Genomic DNA, 14165 nt, shown 5'->3' on the forward strand with positions numbered 1-14165 from the left:
GAACACTTCTAAGCATGGGTCAGAAGCATCTTCTGAAATTATCTTTTTTAATTCCTTAATTTCAAATGAGATAGGAAAAGAAAGGCTCTTGGGCAGTATTGACTGTGTTTTGTTAACAACCTGAGATGAGTGAGAAAAAACTGCCTATGTCCAGGCAGGAATAATTTTGAATAGATGCAAGGCCAGTGCAGAAAGCAGTTATAAGAAAAGTCTTCACAGAACAAGGTTACCCTGTGCCAGCAGGTCCCTGCTCACTGTGGGTGTGTGAGAGAGATGGGGAAACAAAAAGCAGCCTTTCATACCCCTCAGGGGCAGAATTAATATTACTATTCATCAGGGAGCAGCTGGCACAGAGAGTTGTTCTTCCATCAGAGAGGCTGCTGCTGTTTCCTCCTGTGAGTGTGCTCCCACATTGTCCCTGTGCTGTGGGTGATCCAACACAGCTTCCACTCCTGGGTGAGGAAGCAGGGAGCAGCTGGGATGATAATGGACACGTTATGTGAGAATCTGGAATTGTGGGGCTTGCGATGAGACTACGGCAGGAATTTGGATGAGTTTTGGAAGAGAAGTAACTCTTCTCTGTACTTGCAACTAGCCTTTAACTTCCAAAGCTGTAAATTAATATTTCCAAGTGTTATTTTTGGAGAAATACCTGCCAGTGTGCCAGACTTATGACTAACATCCAGCAGCACTTCATCTCCCCTACATGAGAATTGGGAAAGTTTCTGTCTTAGCAAGGTGTGTGTTGTATTTCTGTTTGAAAGAGACCTTGCTCTTATTTATAACACTGAAAGCCTAGAACAAAAATAGACCAAATAAATCACTTATACTAAACCAAATAAATCACTTATATAAAAGTCTTTTGATGTATTATATAAGGCCTTTTCCTCAATTTCTAATTCTAAAACTAGAGCCACATGTACTTGTACTCTTTTACTTTGTTTCTTGATTTCCCTGGTCACTCCCTGTTTTCATGACATACTTTCTAAAGGCTTGGGATGACAGGCACTTATAGCAAGAGGATTGCTCATCTGAGAAAACAAAGCTTAGCTGAATTCTCCTACAAAGTCCCTCTGCATGTGGCCTTACATCTAGCAGCAGGAAAATGAAAGTGGAAAGCAGATAACAGCAATTAGAAATGTGGTGAAAAATCTTGAGACAGCACTCAGACTTCAGTTTTCAACTACAAACTACAAATATCAGCAGAGCAAGTGTGAGTGCATGTATTTGGGGAAAAAAACCCAAAAGCAAACCATCCCTGGAATAAAGAGGAACAGGGTCAAAATAAGAAGGGGGATATGGATGGTGTTTGCCAGGATAGGAAAACAGTGAGGGTGCATTAACTGTGCAGGGGCATTGTTTTACCCAGGAGATGGGACAAAAGAAACCTGAGGCATAGGAAACCTTGTATTTTGTATAACTGGCAAAGCTGAAGAGGATTCTTCCTAACCCAGCAATGTGAAGCCCTTTCTGAATTAGGAGCTCTGAGAAGCAGGTCCCAGACTATCAGGAAGGACCTGGGCTGGGATGCACAGTGGACACAGCTTCTGGAACAGGCATACAGAGGGACTTGTGACTTTGTGGTAAGGCTGAGTGGGAAGACTGCGCGGGACAAGTGAAGAATGGTGAATGCTGTGCCAGAAGAGGGGACAGAAGCCACAGGAAGGAGAGTGGCTGGAGGAAGGTTTCAGGAGGAGGTTCAGGCTGTGGTCTCAGTTGGCAGTACAGTACAGTCACCTCCACTGCAGCCTGGTCCACAACCCAAACCCTGCCAGTCAGAAGCTTTGCTGTCTGTGCTCCTGCTGTAAACTTGTTCTGAACAGTAAATCCTTGCCTGAGACACTCTGCCGAATAAACATATTGCAGCTGAGAATTAATTCGCAGGAAGTCATGTGATGTGTAACAACTCAGACTTAAAGTAAGTCCCATTGCCATTTTAACAGGACAATGGAAAAGGGTTCTATGCAGTCAGATCAAAGATCCACTAAATCCACTGTCCTGTCTCTGGCACTGGACAGTAGGAGGAGCAGACCCCTTCATTTGGTGACACAGGTGTATGCAGACCTTCATTCAGTTGCCCCCACATAGAGGTACTTTGGTTTTTAAGATTCCTGCTTGGCCCTTGACTGCTGCTACAGAAAGAACTGGCACATGGGAGCCATCCATACATCAAACACTGCAGGTGCCTGTGTATGGGAATGGAATTGAGACACTGAACTCTTCTAACTCAGCTGACAGGACCTTCCCTGATAGCAGTGAGGAGCTGAGACAGCTGGTTCAGATGGAGACTCCAGAGAGCATCAGAAACGGGTCAGAGCAGATGAAAGCCATGTACATGTGAACACTTAATTCACTGCTGTTTATTATTATCCAGGACTTTCTGTCTCAAGCAGAAGCTGCAATGCCAGTGAACCTCACATGTAATCATCAACCCGGACACAGTTGAGTTAGCACGACTTAATGAGTTGGGACTCATCAGCTGGTCTGTGGTAATTGAGTGCCTGTACATAGGATGCACAAATAAAGTGCATTAGCCTAAGGGATAAGGACAGGGATTTAAGGTTCCGTATCTAATTTTGCATTTGGGAAAAGACAAAAATGCAGAAAGGTGAGACACTGCAGCTCACCTGACGAGGACCTATCACTTATTAAGCCACAGTTGCCCACTCCTACTGAATTGTGGCTGTGGCTCACACTGTCAGGGGAGTACATTCCCTTAATTTTTTAAAACAAATGAATCTTTGAAAATTTATTCAAAGCAGGGGTGTGGCCCTTTGTATCTTTCTGATGCAGAGAATATCTATTCCTGTGTGCATTGTACTCTCAGGAATAAAGAAATGTTTACATGTTTGCAGGATTAAGGTTTTGGAGCATAGTTTTGAAAGAATACCTGTAAAATTGCTTGGATAGTTCATGTAAATATGAAAGTTATATTTTAAAAAAATCCCTTCTAAGTAGTTAAAAAAAATGCTTCCCTCTTATTCGTTCCATGTGAATGTGATCAGTTTGGGTAAAAAAACCCATGCAGATTAAAGGCAAAGGAATCCTTACAGAGAGGAACTTGGTGCTTCTGTATTTGAAGCTTATGGCAAGGCAAATATGGACAGTTCTACTTTTTGCCTGTGTTTTTCTTGGTGCCTGTCTGCCCACCCCCCTGTGTCACCTTTCCACCTTAACACTTGAATAACCAAGTCCTGCAAGGCAGAATTACCTGTTTTAGGTAGCAGGGACATGTAGCTGGTTTTGTTATTCAGATTTCCCAGAAATGGACTGCAGTTAGAGATTCTCTGAACATTCAAAGTGAAAAGACAGGATGCTTAGAGCACGTCCTGCCTTTCACTGGTCACTTTTTACCCTTCTTACCATCACCCTCATCTTGTAACTGAGCTCAAGCTGATAGGAAGAACTTCAGGGATCTCTGATGTCCATCATTCCTAGGGGTCTCATCATTGTGACCACTGTGGTGGTCTGCCACTATTTCTAAGGAGCTTGGAGAAGATCTGTGCTGTGAGAGACAGCCAGAGGGTGGAAAGGCCGTATTTGGAGCTGTTGAGGGGTAAGGAGAGGGTTCTTGAAAAGGGATTAGAGAATAACCCAGAAGCATTAAAACCTATGCTTATGAAATGGTATAATCAGAACTATGTTGTTGTAATGCTAGGTTTAGTTTAGCAAGATGCAGCTTTACCTGAGAAAGAGATTGTTGAAAATGCCAATTAAAGGAAATTATTGAAATACGCAATCTAATGAAGCTGGGACGAAATACTTGGAAAGCATGAATCTTCCCCCTTATAATAGCTGAAATGTGAAAAGCAAATAAATGTAAGAGGAAAGTCTGGACACACACCAGGGTCCCATGTGAGGGATTGCTGTAGAGCAGAAAAATCAGCAGCACTTCTTTAAGGAATCAGTGTTTCCTCCAGTGCTGGTGTCTGTCCCCAGCCTTGGCTGTAGAGTGTGTAGTTGTGTGTGGAGACACACAGGAAGCTGGGCTGCTGTGCTCAGCAGTGCAAGATTCATGAGGGCAGGGAGAGAGACGGGGAAAGCAGCTTGATTTTGTAGCCCAGTGAGCTACAAAACACATGGGGGTTTAGCTGTTGCTCCTGATGTTGTTCACATGTTTTATTCAAAGATTATTTAATTCACTTTTGGTAAAAGAGTTTGACACTGCCATCCCCAGAAAGGGAGCACTAGCTGTGAGGTTCCAGAGTTACTCTGGTCTTGTCTGGAAACTGTTTTTCACCTTTAATTTTGACTTTCAAGTAGCACTGTAGTACAGGAGGGATGAAATATATCTTTGGTCCAGCCTGGTGCCTGTGCAGGAAATTGGTGCATTCTCCTTGCTGGGGAAGTAGTGCTTTTAATTGTTTACAGCCTTAGGGAAATCCTCCACTCTGTCCTGGGATTTCTAACCATGAGGCTGGCACACAGTAGTGGTTGCACCATCCCTGCCTGGCTTTGAGAGAAGAGAGGGAGCCACTCCTGTGCCAAAGGGAGATCACTGCTCTTCCAAAGGGAGATATAGTTCCCTGAGTCTAGGAAAGGGATTCAGACTGCAAATGCTCAGTCCAATGCCACATGTGCACCAGTTTTGCCTTTTAAGCAGTACCTGCATTACAGACTCTGTTAGCACCTTCCTTTTTGAAAGGAAAAGTCACTTCCCACATTGTCACAAAAATACCTCCCTATTTATCCATCTGAGAACGTGCAGAACTACTGTGAGAACACCAGTCTGTGATGGAACTGTTCAGCTTGTTTTACCTGTATTCTCCAGCACTGCAAGGCACCCAGGCTGCACAATATTGGATCAGAGGAAAACTCAGCTGATGCAAATCTACCTGGCTCTGCTGACTTTCAGGGGTGTGGATTCATCTGGATCACACACAGGAGATGAGCAAGACCCTAGATGCTGTTAAATGACACGTGCCACCAATTTCTGTAAAGGATCAAGGACTTATGCTTTGTTTTGTGGGAAAAGTCTAGATTCTAGTAAAAAAAAAAAAAAAGAAGGTGAAGAAAAAGAAAAAAAAATCTTTATAAATAAATTAAATAAATAGAAAATCAGCTTTTTTGATATAATGGAAATGCAAGTTGTTACTCTCTAATGGTTTATAGGTGGAAAATAACAACTCAGGATATAATCTTAGAAAGGAGAAAGCTCAAAGATTTTAAAGCTTGGTTAAAGCCACCATGTTCACTGTGTCAGCTCTGCAGAGCTGACAATGGATTCACAATCACAAATGGATTGGCTGTCCTAGGCTGACATCGCGGTACTTCACATTTCTTCTAAATTTGCCTTCCAAGCCAGGTGAAGAAGAGTGGGACAATATTTTTAAAGTTTAGCAGCTGCAGGTCTGGGGAAATTTTGAACATACCTATATAACTTTCTATATTAGAATGATGATATAAATGTGCAAGTTTTTCTCCCTGATAGTGGGAACAAATGAAAGCAGAATGAAATGCACACTTGTTACAAAGACTATTTGTTAAGGCTGCACAGAGCAGTATTTACATGCTGAAAATAAGGATTCTTTTGAACTTATTTCCTTTGCTGACAAACTGAGTTAAAGATCAAATCCTCTGCTGGTGCATGTTGATGTCACTGCAGCAGCCCAATGCTTTTTGCCATACTGTAGTGATTTGCATGATTTGTTGTTGTGCTTTCTCCTGAACAGCTGTGCATTGCTTAGCTTTTTGTCTGAAAGGAGCAATGCTTTTATTTAAGCAGCATCTGAGAATCAAGATTATGTTCACCCAGTCCTTAGTTTACTTAAGCAGAAGTCTGGTTTGTCAGGTATCTGTCCTGTGACATCATACTTGTCACTTCACAACAACTTCTGTTGCTAAATAGGAGCTCATTAATAAGAATATGGAAGAAGGGGAACTCAGAGCAGAGATTAAGTAAAAGCTATCCTCTCTATGCCCTGAAAAAAGTGAGTTGGTTGCTTAGTAGGTCTTTGTTTCAGTTTGTATCTCTGCAGCATTTGCAGTGAAAATAAGACCAAGTGAAAATTCTACTGCAAATCTTGAGTGTCTGTTAGGATTCCTTAGGTGAGTTTTCTTTTAATAATGAAAAAACTGCAAGTTTGATATTAGGATCTCACTGGCCAAGGCTCCAAACAATTCCCTCCCTCTATGCTGATTCAAAGTCAACATTTGGTTAAAATAACATTGTATAAAATGAGCTGTGTTGTCACAATAGGAATCAGCAGCACTCATACTTACCTTCTACTGTGTGTAAAACCTACTAAGACCAAAATAAATATTTGTGCATTGAAGCTAAACAAATTTTAAGATGTTTCATAGAGATAAAGAGATGGAAAGAATCTTCAGTGGTTGGATAGTCATTCCTGCTCTTCCACTAAAATATGTTTGTGTGAAGTCCTGACCTGATCTCAATTAATATTTTCCCATAACCATTACAAGTTTTGCATTCTTATCAGCTGAGTTGTTTCATGAAATTAAAATTCGGACCCCTGTTAACAAAGAGCTTTCAAGAGGATAAAATGAATGGTTAAAGTGTGTGTACACATCTGTGCATGTATGTATCCCTCTAATAAATTCTATTTTTTCATTCATAAACCAGAAAAACTTGAATCTGACTTGAAGAGACAACAAAGAAAGACCTTCCATACAGTTACTGACGTGATTTTTCCTTCTTTTTTTGGGAGATTTTTCCTTTTAATTGTTCAGGATTTGGAAAAATAACTTAAGTCTTTAAGTGTTGATTTTTAACTTGAGCTGAATTTTCATCTTAATGATGACTGTTTTGTGGTCAGAAATCAACACTGAGTTAACTGGGTTAATGTGAGAGGAAAAGGAACCTGTCAGCTCCCCACGTCAGTATGGATGCTGACTGACTGCAGTGTGGGCTCCAGGTTATGGGATTCATATGCCAAAGTCTTTCCACAGAACATTTAACTGTGATAGTTTATTTTCCCCATGTGCTCAATCTGCACTGTAAAGGTCTGGATGAACCAGTTATCCTTCTTGGATCTCTGTTGCTCGTGTCTTCTTTGCAGTATTTTGCCCCTTTCCTCTTGCTTCTGTGTATTTTTCCTCTATACGAAGAAAGGCCGTTTCCTCCCAGGGGAAACAGAGTCCAGGCATGCAGAAAAATACATCTTTGACTGTCAAATATATTAAAATATAATTCAAATTAAGGATAAATTTTCCTCTCAAGTGCTCTTTCTTGTGCTAGGATGGATATCAGGGCATATTCCCGCAACAGGACTTTTGTCCCTAGCTCTCTTTCCAGCCCTTGGGACTCCCTTGGTCTAGGATTCCCTTTTTCTCCCATCTTTCTTACAGGCAGTCTCCAATCTCCCATATCTTCCCCTAGGCTTTTGCTTCTTCATAGACAATTTTTTTTATACAAAAAAACCCCAAACCCCACTTGCTGCAGTGCTTAATTTTAGCTACAGATTATCATTAAACCCAGACTAGAATTTCTTCAGGGCAATACTTCTGCCTGTAGACAGTACCTCATGGTGCCAACCTGCATTACCAGTTATTACGAATAACAATTTGAATTATTATTTACAGCATTGCTAATATCAGTTATTTTACTCCATTTCTATATCAACACATGGCTTTTTGCTTTATTCAGTGTTAACCCATCTCCTCTTGTAAGATTTTCTATTTTCCTTTCTCATTCATCATGATTTAGCACTAGTTATTTTGCAGATATATTCTCAAGTAAACTATCTATCCAGCAGGAGCTGGCACCCCATTTAATTTTCATTTCAGAGCAATGTCACTGTCACCCATACTCTGGGACAGCTCTGATACACTGGAAATGACAACTACAACAAGCAAAGCTGTCATGATCCAACAGAAACACTATTAATGATTCAATTTAAAAAATCCAGGAAGAATTTAATGGGCAGAAGGGATGTGGTAAATAGGGAGAATGTAAACTTTAAAAAAAAGAGAAAGTTTGTATCCACTGTAAGGAACTAAACTAATTAAAACACCAAAAATGCCTGAAAAGGAACAAATCAGTTTGGACAGCTTGGCTAACAGTACAGTCTTATTCCATATACACTGTAGATGTTAAGAAACAAATTGGTATTTTGAAGTATGGCAGCACAGAATTAGAATTGAAAAATAGGAGAATAACATCAATATTATGCAATTACAGTGTGTCTGTGGTGGGGAAAGCAAAGCCTGGAGAGAGTTGGGGGAGCCGAAATGCACAAATGTAAAAAGTTTTCAGACAATTTAATTCCTCTGGAAAGCTGAAAGTTGAAAGACACATATTCTGGACACAATTGTACACAAAGAAAAAGAGAGAAAAGTAATGGTTCTCTCTAACTGTGAACAGAATACAGGAAAGAATGTAAAAATTTTAAGGATCTATCAGAGTTCCCTCCAAACTTCAGGATGCAATATTTTTCCAAATAATTTCTATCCTGTTCCAAGGGGAAATAGAGGGTTTCCCTTTCCCCTGCATCCACAACAGGTCTGTTTGTTTCCATTCTTGTCGCAATGACCGCCACTGACCACTGCCCAGGCCAGCTCCTGCGGTGTGCGACAGGAGTGGGGAGCAGCTGGAGGCTCTCGGCTTTAAAGCTGCTCCTCAGGAGTTCAGCTCTGCCCAGGGGAGCTGAAGCTCCAGGCACAGTGGCTGTCAGCAGTCCGGACAAGGGAGAGGATAAAAAATAGCAAGGAGGCTTGCCACACGGGATAATCCAAGTTTATTGGAGACAACTCCCAAGAGACAAGCCTCGAGCAGCTCCACGGAACCTCTTATAAAGGGAGGTGGTACAATGGGGATGGCTTAACTGGGGACCAATAGAAATCCTTAGGGAGGGATAGGGACAAGGATAGATATTTCCTTGAACCAATAGCCTCAAGGGGAGGAGGGAAAGGGATCACATGCCCCAATGGGGCATCGAGGTTTAGGGGATTTCCAAAGGGGGAGGTAGCTAGAGGGGTAGGGTCTCGGGGGATTGATGGGGACCATATGAGGGTAAATTGGGAGGTTTCAGGTGATGGACACTGAACCTTCGGGAACAACAGGAGGGGTTTGGGTGATTGATAGGGAAAGAGCTAGAACAAGGGGAGGAGAACAACCATGTAGGGAGCACCGGGGAGCGGCTTGGGTCTGGGGGAAACCAACTGGGAATAGGAGTGGGGAAGGTAGGGATGAACCATTGGGGTACAGAAAACTTATATAAAAATACAATAAAGGTATCACATCACCACACATTCTTTCATGACCATGAACAGCACAAGTTTTCCTCTAAAAGAGAATTAATTCCAAGTTTACTGATCAATGCTGTGAGGGTTGCTGTTCACAACCTGTAAGGAAGAGATTGAGAAAAATGCTATCTACTAGTGATTTCTTCTTTCCTTGTTGTGGCTAGATCAGAATATGTTGTCCAGAATTACACAAACTATTTTTTTGTTTTGTTTGGACACAGATTTCTTAGACAATCTTTAGAAGTTATGTTAAACCCAGCCATGAATGTAATATGAGGTTTAAAACCAAATCAACTTCTCTTAAGAAGGAGAACTCCTCAAGTACTGGCACCAGCAGCAAAATAATAATTTATTTTTTTATCAGAAAAGAGAAATCTGAAGGGAAAAGATGTCACAGCAATTAAAATGTTTGTTTGGGTAGAGATAGATAGATAGATAGATTGATAAAAGTTTTATCTGATAATATATTAAAAACCAGCTTGGATTTGGATGTTCAAATTCCATGAAGATAGTTTCCATCAAGAAGCTTTGTTTCATCTATCCTAGACATCCATCATCCAAAGAACAAGCATTGGTTTGGCACATTTCATTAGCATATATGTGATGAAATACCTTAGAAAAAACATGGCTTAGATATCAGCAAATATAGTAATAAAATATCCAGAGGTAGATTAAAATGGAAAAGTCTGGGTTTAGAATCCAGTAAAGGGAAAGACATGGATGTAGTGTTAAATGTTGGGGGGGTTTTTGCATGTGGTTGCCTAGGGATGCACAAAAAAATCCAAGACAGTTATTTAAGAGTTAATGCTTCACATCAAAATAAAGATAACTAAATAAATTTATGAGGCCAGCCTTGCACAGCTGCTGTTTGAAAAAAGTGCAGTGGGGTAGGAGCTGTTCCCTTAAATAAAAGCTTTTATGCAGAAATAGTCCAGATGAATCCTTACATGAAACTGAAGAAGAGGGAAGAGGAATATAAGACGAAGTCTTGATGACGTGTAAAACCAGGTGTATATAAGGCAAAACTCACCAGAAGAGCAACAAGATTACCCCAAAAGGACTGAAGCATGCAAACAAGATATCCTGTTTTGAAGGAGATAGGAGGGAGAGCCTGAAGAAATCAGCGTTCATATCATGTGGCAGCAACAGAAACATTCTGATTTTATTCACTCTTTTATAAGCCCTTTAGGAATCTCTTTATCTCTCTTAGAGGATACTCTCCCCAGGGTTTGCAATACATCTTTATGTTTTCTGATTCTTCTTTATGAGTTAGCTCTGTGTTAGTCTACACTTTATTTTCCAACAACAATGCTTGTGTATTAGAGAAAATATATTTCCAATCCATAATAATCAGGGCAGTCTCAAAATTATAAAGCACGAGTGAACTAAGGCTAAAGGCAAAACAACTTGCAAAAATTACAGCTTTAGGTCTAGGTCTGGAGTTTATAAAAATCAGGAGAGCTTCATTGCCTCATTGGGATGTCTAACTCTGGGACATATCTCCCACATTCTGTAGGTAAGTTTCTAAGGTTAGGTCAATGCTGATTTTCATAACAGCAAATCAGATAAATTCTTATTTATATTGCTTTAAAATGGAAAGAAGGAGTATGACAATAGAGTCAGTGAGTAGAGGGTATTTCCTGTTACCTACCCTTATACCTGCTTACATACATTTTCTGTCAGACAAATTGCTTCTTCATATTTACATCTTTCATAAATTTATCTCATGAGTTTGGTCCACCGGCCAGTTACCTTAACATCAAATCCATAAGGATGAGTACAGTTCTATCGAGACATTTTAGAAAAATATGTTAAATAATATCTTTTTAAATGGATACATACAAACTCTGTCCTGTTGAAGCTGTAAAATGTCCCAGTAAATATCAATAGTGGTGTTGACACTGTGTGCTCAGCTGCTGAAAATCAGGCCTCTGGAAACACCTTTGTTGGAAACATTCCAAAAGGAAGCATTTACCAGGGAAATGCTTTTCCTTAATGGGAAAAAAACCCTTAGAAGAATTGGTGCATTCCCCCACTGATGAAATAGGTTCTTCCTTTGGTGACACATTAAAATTCGAGGCTGACTGATAAAGTGAATGCAATAAATATGGATACAGGGAGGGAAGAGGAGAGACGAGGGTTGGAGTAAGAATAGATAAAATTCAATTTCATGAATACCAATATATTTGTATATCCATATATATCTACCAAATAGAAATAAAAAAGGGAATGAGTTTTGCATTTTGTTGAGTGTACAGGGGAAAAGACCTAACTGCATTAAGCATTAAAATAAGAAAGAAAGGAGGAGATTTTTAATGGTGCCAAGTCTGAGACAGCTACAGGACATACAATACCACCTGCTAGAAACATCATTATAGGACGGATTTTGTGTGTAAGTGGCTAAGCAGTGAAACAGCCCTCAAACATCCTTCAGCGGGGGAAACTGGACAGGGAATGCCCTAGGCCTCCACTTAATGCAAATGCGGTAACATCAAGCATCCCCTTCGAATCACAGAATCAATCAGGTTGGAAAAGACCTCTGAGATCATCGAGTCCAAATTATGACCCAACACCACCATGGCACTGAGTGCTATGTCCAGTCTTTGCTTAAGCCTCTCCAGGAACGGTGACTCCACCACCTCCCTGGACAAGCCATCCCAATGTCTAATCACCCTTCTTGTGAAGAAATTCCTTCTGATGTCCAACCTAAACCTCCCCTGCTACAGCTTAAGGCTCTGTCCTGTCCTCTTATCACTGATTGCCAGGGAGCAGAGCCCAGCTCCCACCCCCAAATTTTGTATCTGCAGAGGACCTTTCAGCTGTAAATCACAGGATGTACTCAGGTCACATCCTCTGTCCCTGAGCTGTGATGTATCCACACACTGTGAATGTTTTTATCTCCAGGCTGTTACATTCGCAGTCACCTGCACGTGCCTCTCTGTGTGAGCTACTTCTTTATGACTAAAAACAATCAGCAAAAATAGAAACTTCTACTAATCCCATCTCTGTGGGACCACAGAAGACCTCTGACCTTTGTCTGGAATCTCTATTGTACACCTGGCCAGAACAATTCAGAGCAATTCAGATTCACCAAAGTAAGATCTTACGTGGGCTTGCTCTGTCCCCTCAGGACAGTCAAGGTCTGCCACTGACCTCTTCAGGTGTCAGCTGAACTTCAGTCTTTGAGCTCAAGGCAGAGCTGGACATCTCATCCCCACATCCCACAGCATCACTAATACATTGTCTTATCTCTTGCACAAAGTCTTTCCTTGTTCTAGGAAATCTGGCCTCAGTAATAAAGATAACAGGCAAGTCAGTGTCTCTGCTGATTGTCGATATTTATTAGATATTGCAGAAACACACACTAAATTTTATCCTCCATAAGCCTAGGCTCAATTTAATCAAAGTTTAGCATGATCTCAAGGCTCCCTTCTGATTCTGTCAGTGAGTGAAATCTTTTCTATCTGATGTTTTCAGCTCTTTGCTCTGTTCCACAATTGGGCTGGGCTGGATGAGGGTTGGGGCAAATCCCTAGGGGGCTTTCTAAGCCAGAGCAAGAGATCTAATCCCCTCGGGGCCAGGCAGGGGTCTGCCACTGGAGATGGGTCAGAGGAGCTCAGGGCTCTCTGTGGTGGCATTGGGAGATTGCCTGCTTTGCCAAGGGAAAAAGCTCCCTTGGGAGCTCCTGTGGGTGTGTTGGCACTCAGTGTTATGATGCCCGGAACGCACTGAGCAGGGGTGGGGATGGAGTCTGGGGCTTGTCAACCTTATGATACGGCTCTGGTGGCTGCGACATCACAGAGAGCAGGTCACAATGGGAGCCAACACCAGATAGCTCCTGTCCTGCTGCCCCAGTCTCACGCTCCCTGTCACCCAGAGCTGCTGGCCCCCTTTTTCCCACCTCTCACAGGCCATGACTGAGGCAATCGTGTTCCTCGTGGCTGTGCTGGCCATGCTGCCCAGGCCAACACACGATCCACAGGCTGATATGGCCTCAGCACAGAGGATGCAGCAGCACAAGGAGCTTCTGCATCAGGAGATGACACGGCTATGGCAGGAGGTTGAGCAGACCAGGTCCCTGGAAGAAGCCCTCCTCCATTCTGTGATTAAGAACTGGCTCTTTTGGGCCACTGCAGCAGCCATACTCATGGAGGTCTGCTGGCTGGCCTGGCAAAGGAAGCTTGCCTCCAACAGCAAGGAGGAGGGTGACAACAAGGGGGAACAGGGCCTCAACCAAGCAAGCAATGGTACCAGACTTTTGGCTGAATCCACCCAATTACCAGTGCAGGACCTGCCTGACCCGTGCAGGAATCTGAAGCAGCTGGTGCGTGACCTCCTGTATATCAGCCGAGAGTTTTCCCGGAGGACTTTCATGCCAGAGATTTACCCAGACAGTGGAATAGATGGCAGCCATGAATCCTGGAGTATCTTTGAGAACAGAATCTTCTACCAGCTGCTCGTGTTCCTGCGGCCACCCCCTGGTCACTCTTTCATCCTGGAGCGGGACACTGTCAGGCAGCATCCAGAGAGGTGCTCTGACATCCGTGTGGTGCTGGAGTGCACATGCTCCATGGAGCGTCTGATGGGATATTCCTTGTGTTTTGTCCATCGCCGGGGCAACGAGCTCCTGCAGGATCACAGCTCACTGCTCCTAGAAACTCTCTGCACAGGCTCCTACTTAAACATAGAGCAAATCTCCACCTGGGTGCAAAACTTGCTGTTCTCAGCCTGGCTGCGTTTGCCTCAGTGGCCGCGCCGGTGTCTGATGCTGCTGCCCTGCTCCCGCTCCTGCAAGTTCCTGGTGAGCAGCCCCTCCAAGGAGCAGAGCTGCACTGAGATGTTCTTTGCAGTGCATGAAAGCAGCACAGGCAGCTTCATAGTCCTTGAGTAGGCAGAAGCTTCCCCATGGAGCAGAACACCTCAAGTGCCATCACACAGCTCGTACAGGACAAGCTTCTTTC

The sequence above is a fragment of the Corvus cornix genome, chromosome 4 (assembly GCF_000738735.6).
Source record: "Corvus cornix cornix isolate S_Up_H32 chromosome 4, ASM73873v5, whole genome shotgun sequence".
In the NCBI taxonomy this organism is placed as follows: Eukaryota; Metazoa; Chordata; class Aves; order Passeriformes; family Corvidae; genus Corvus; species Corvus cornix.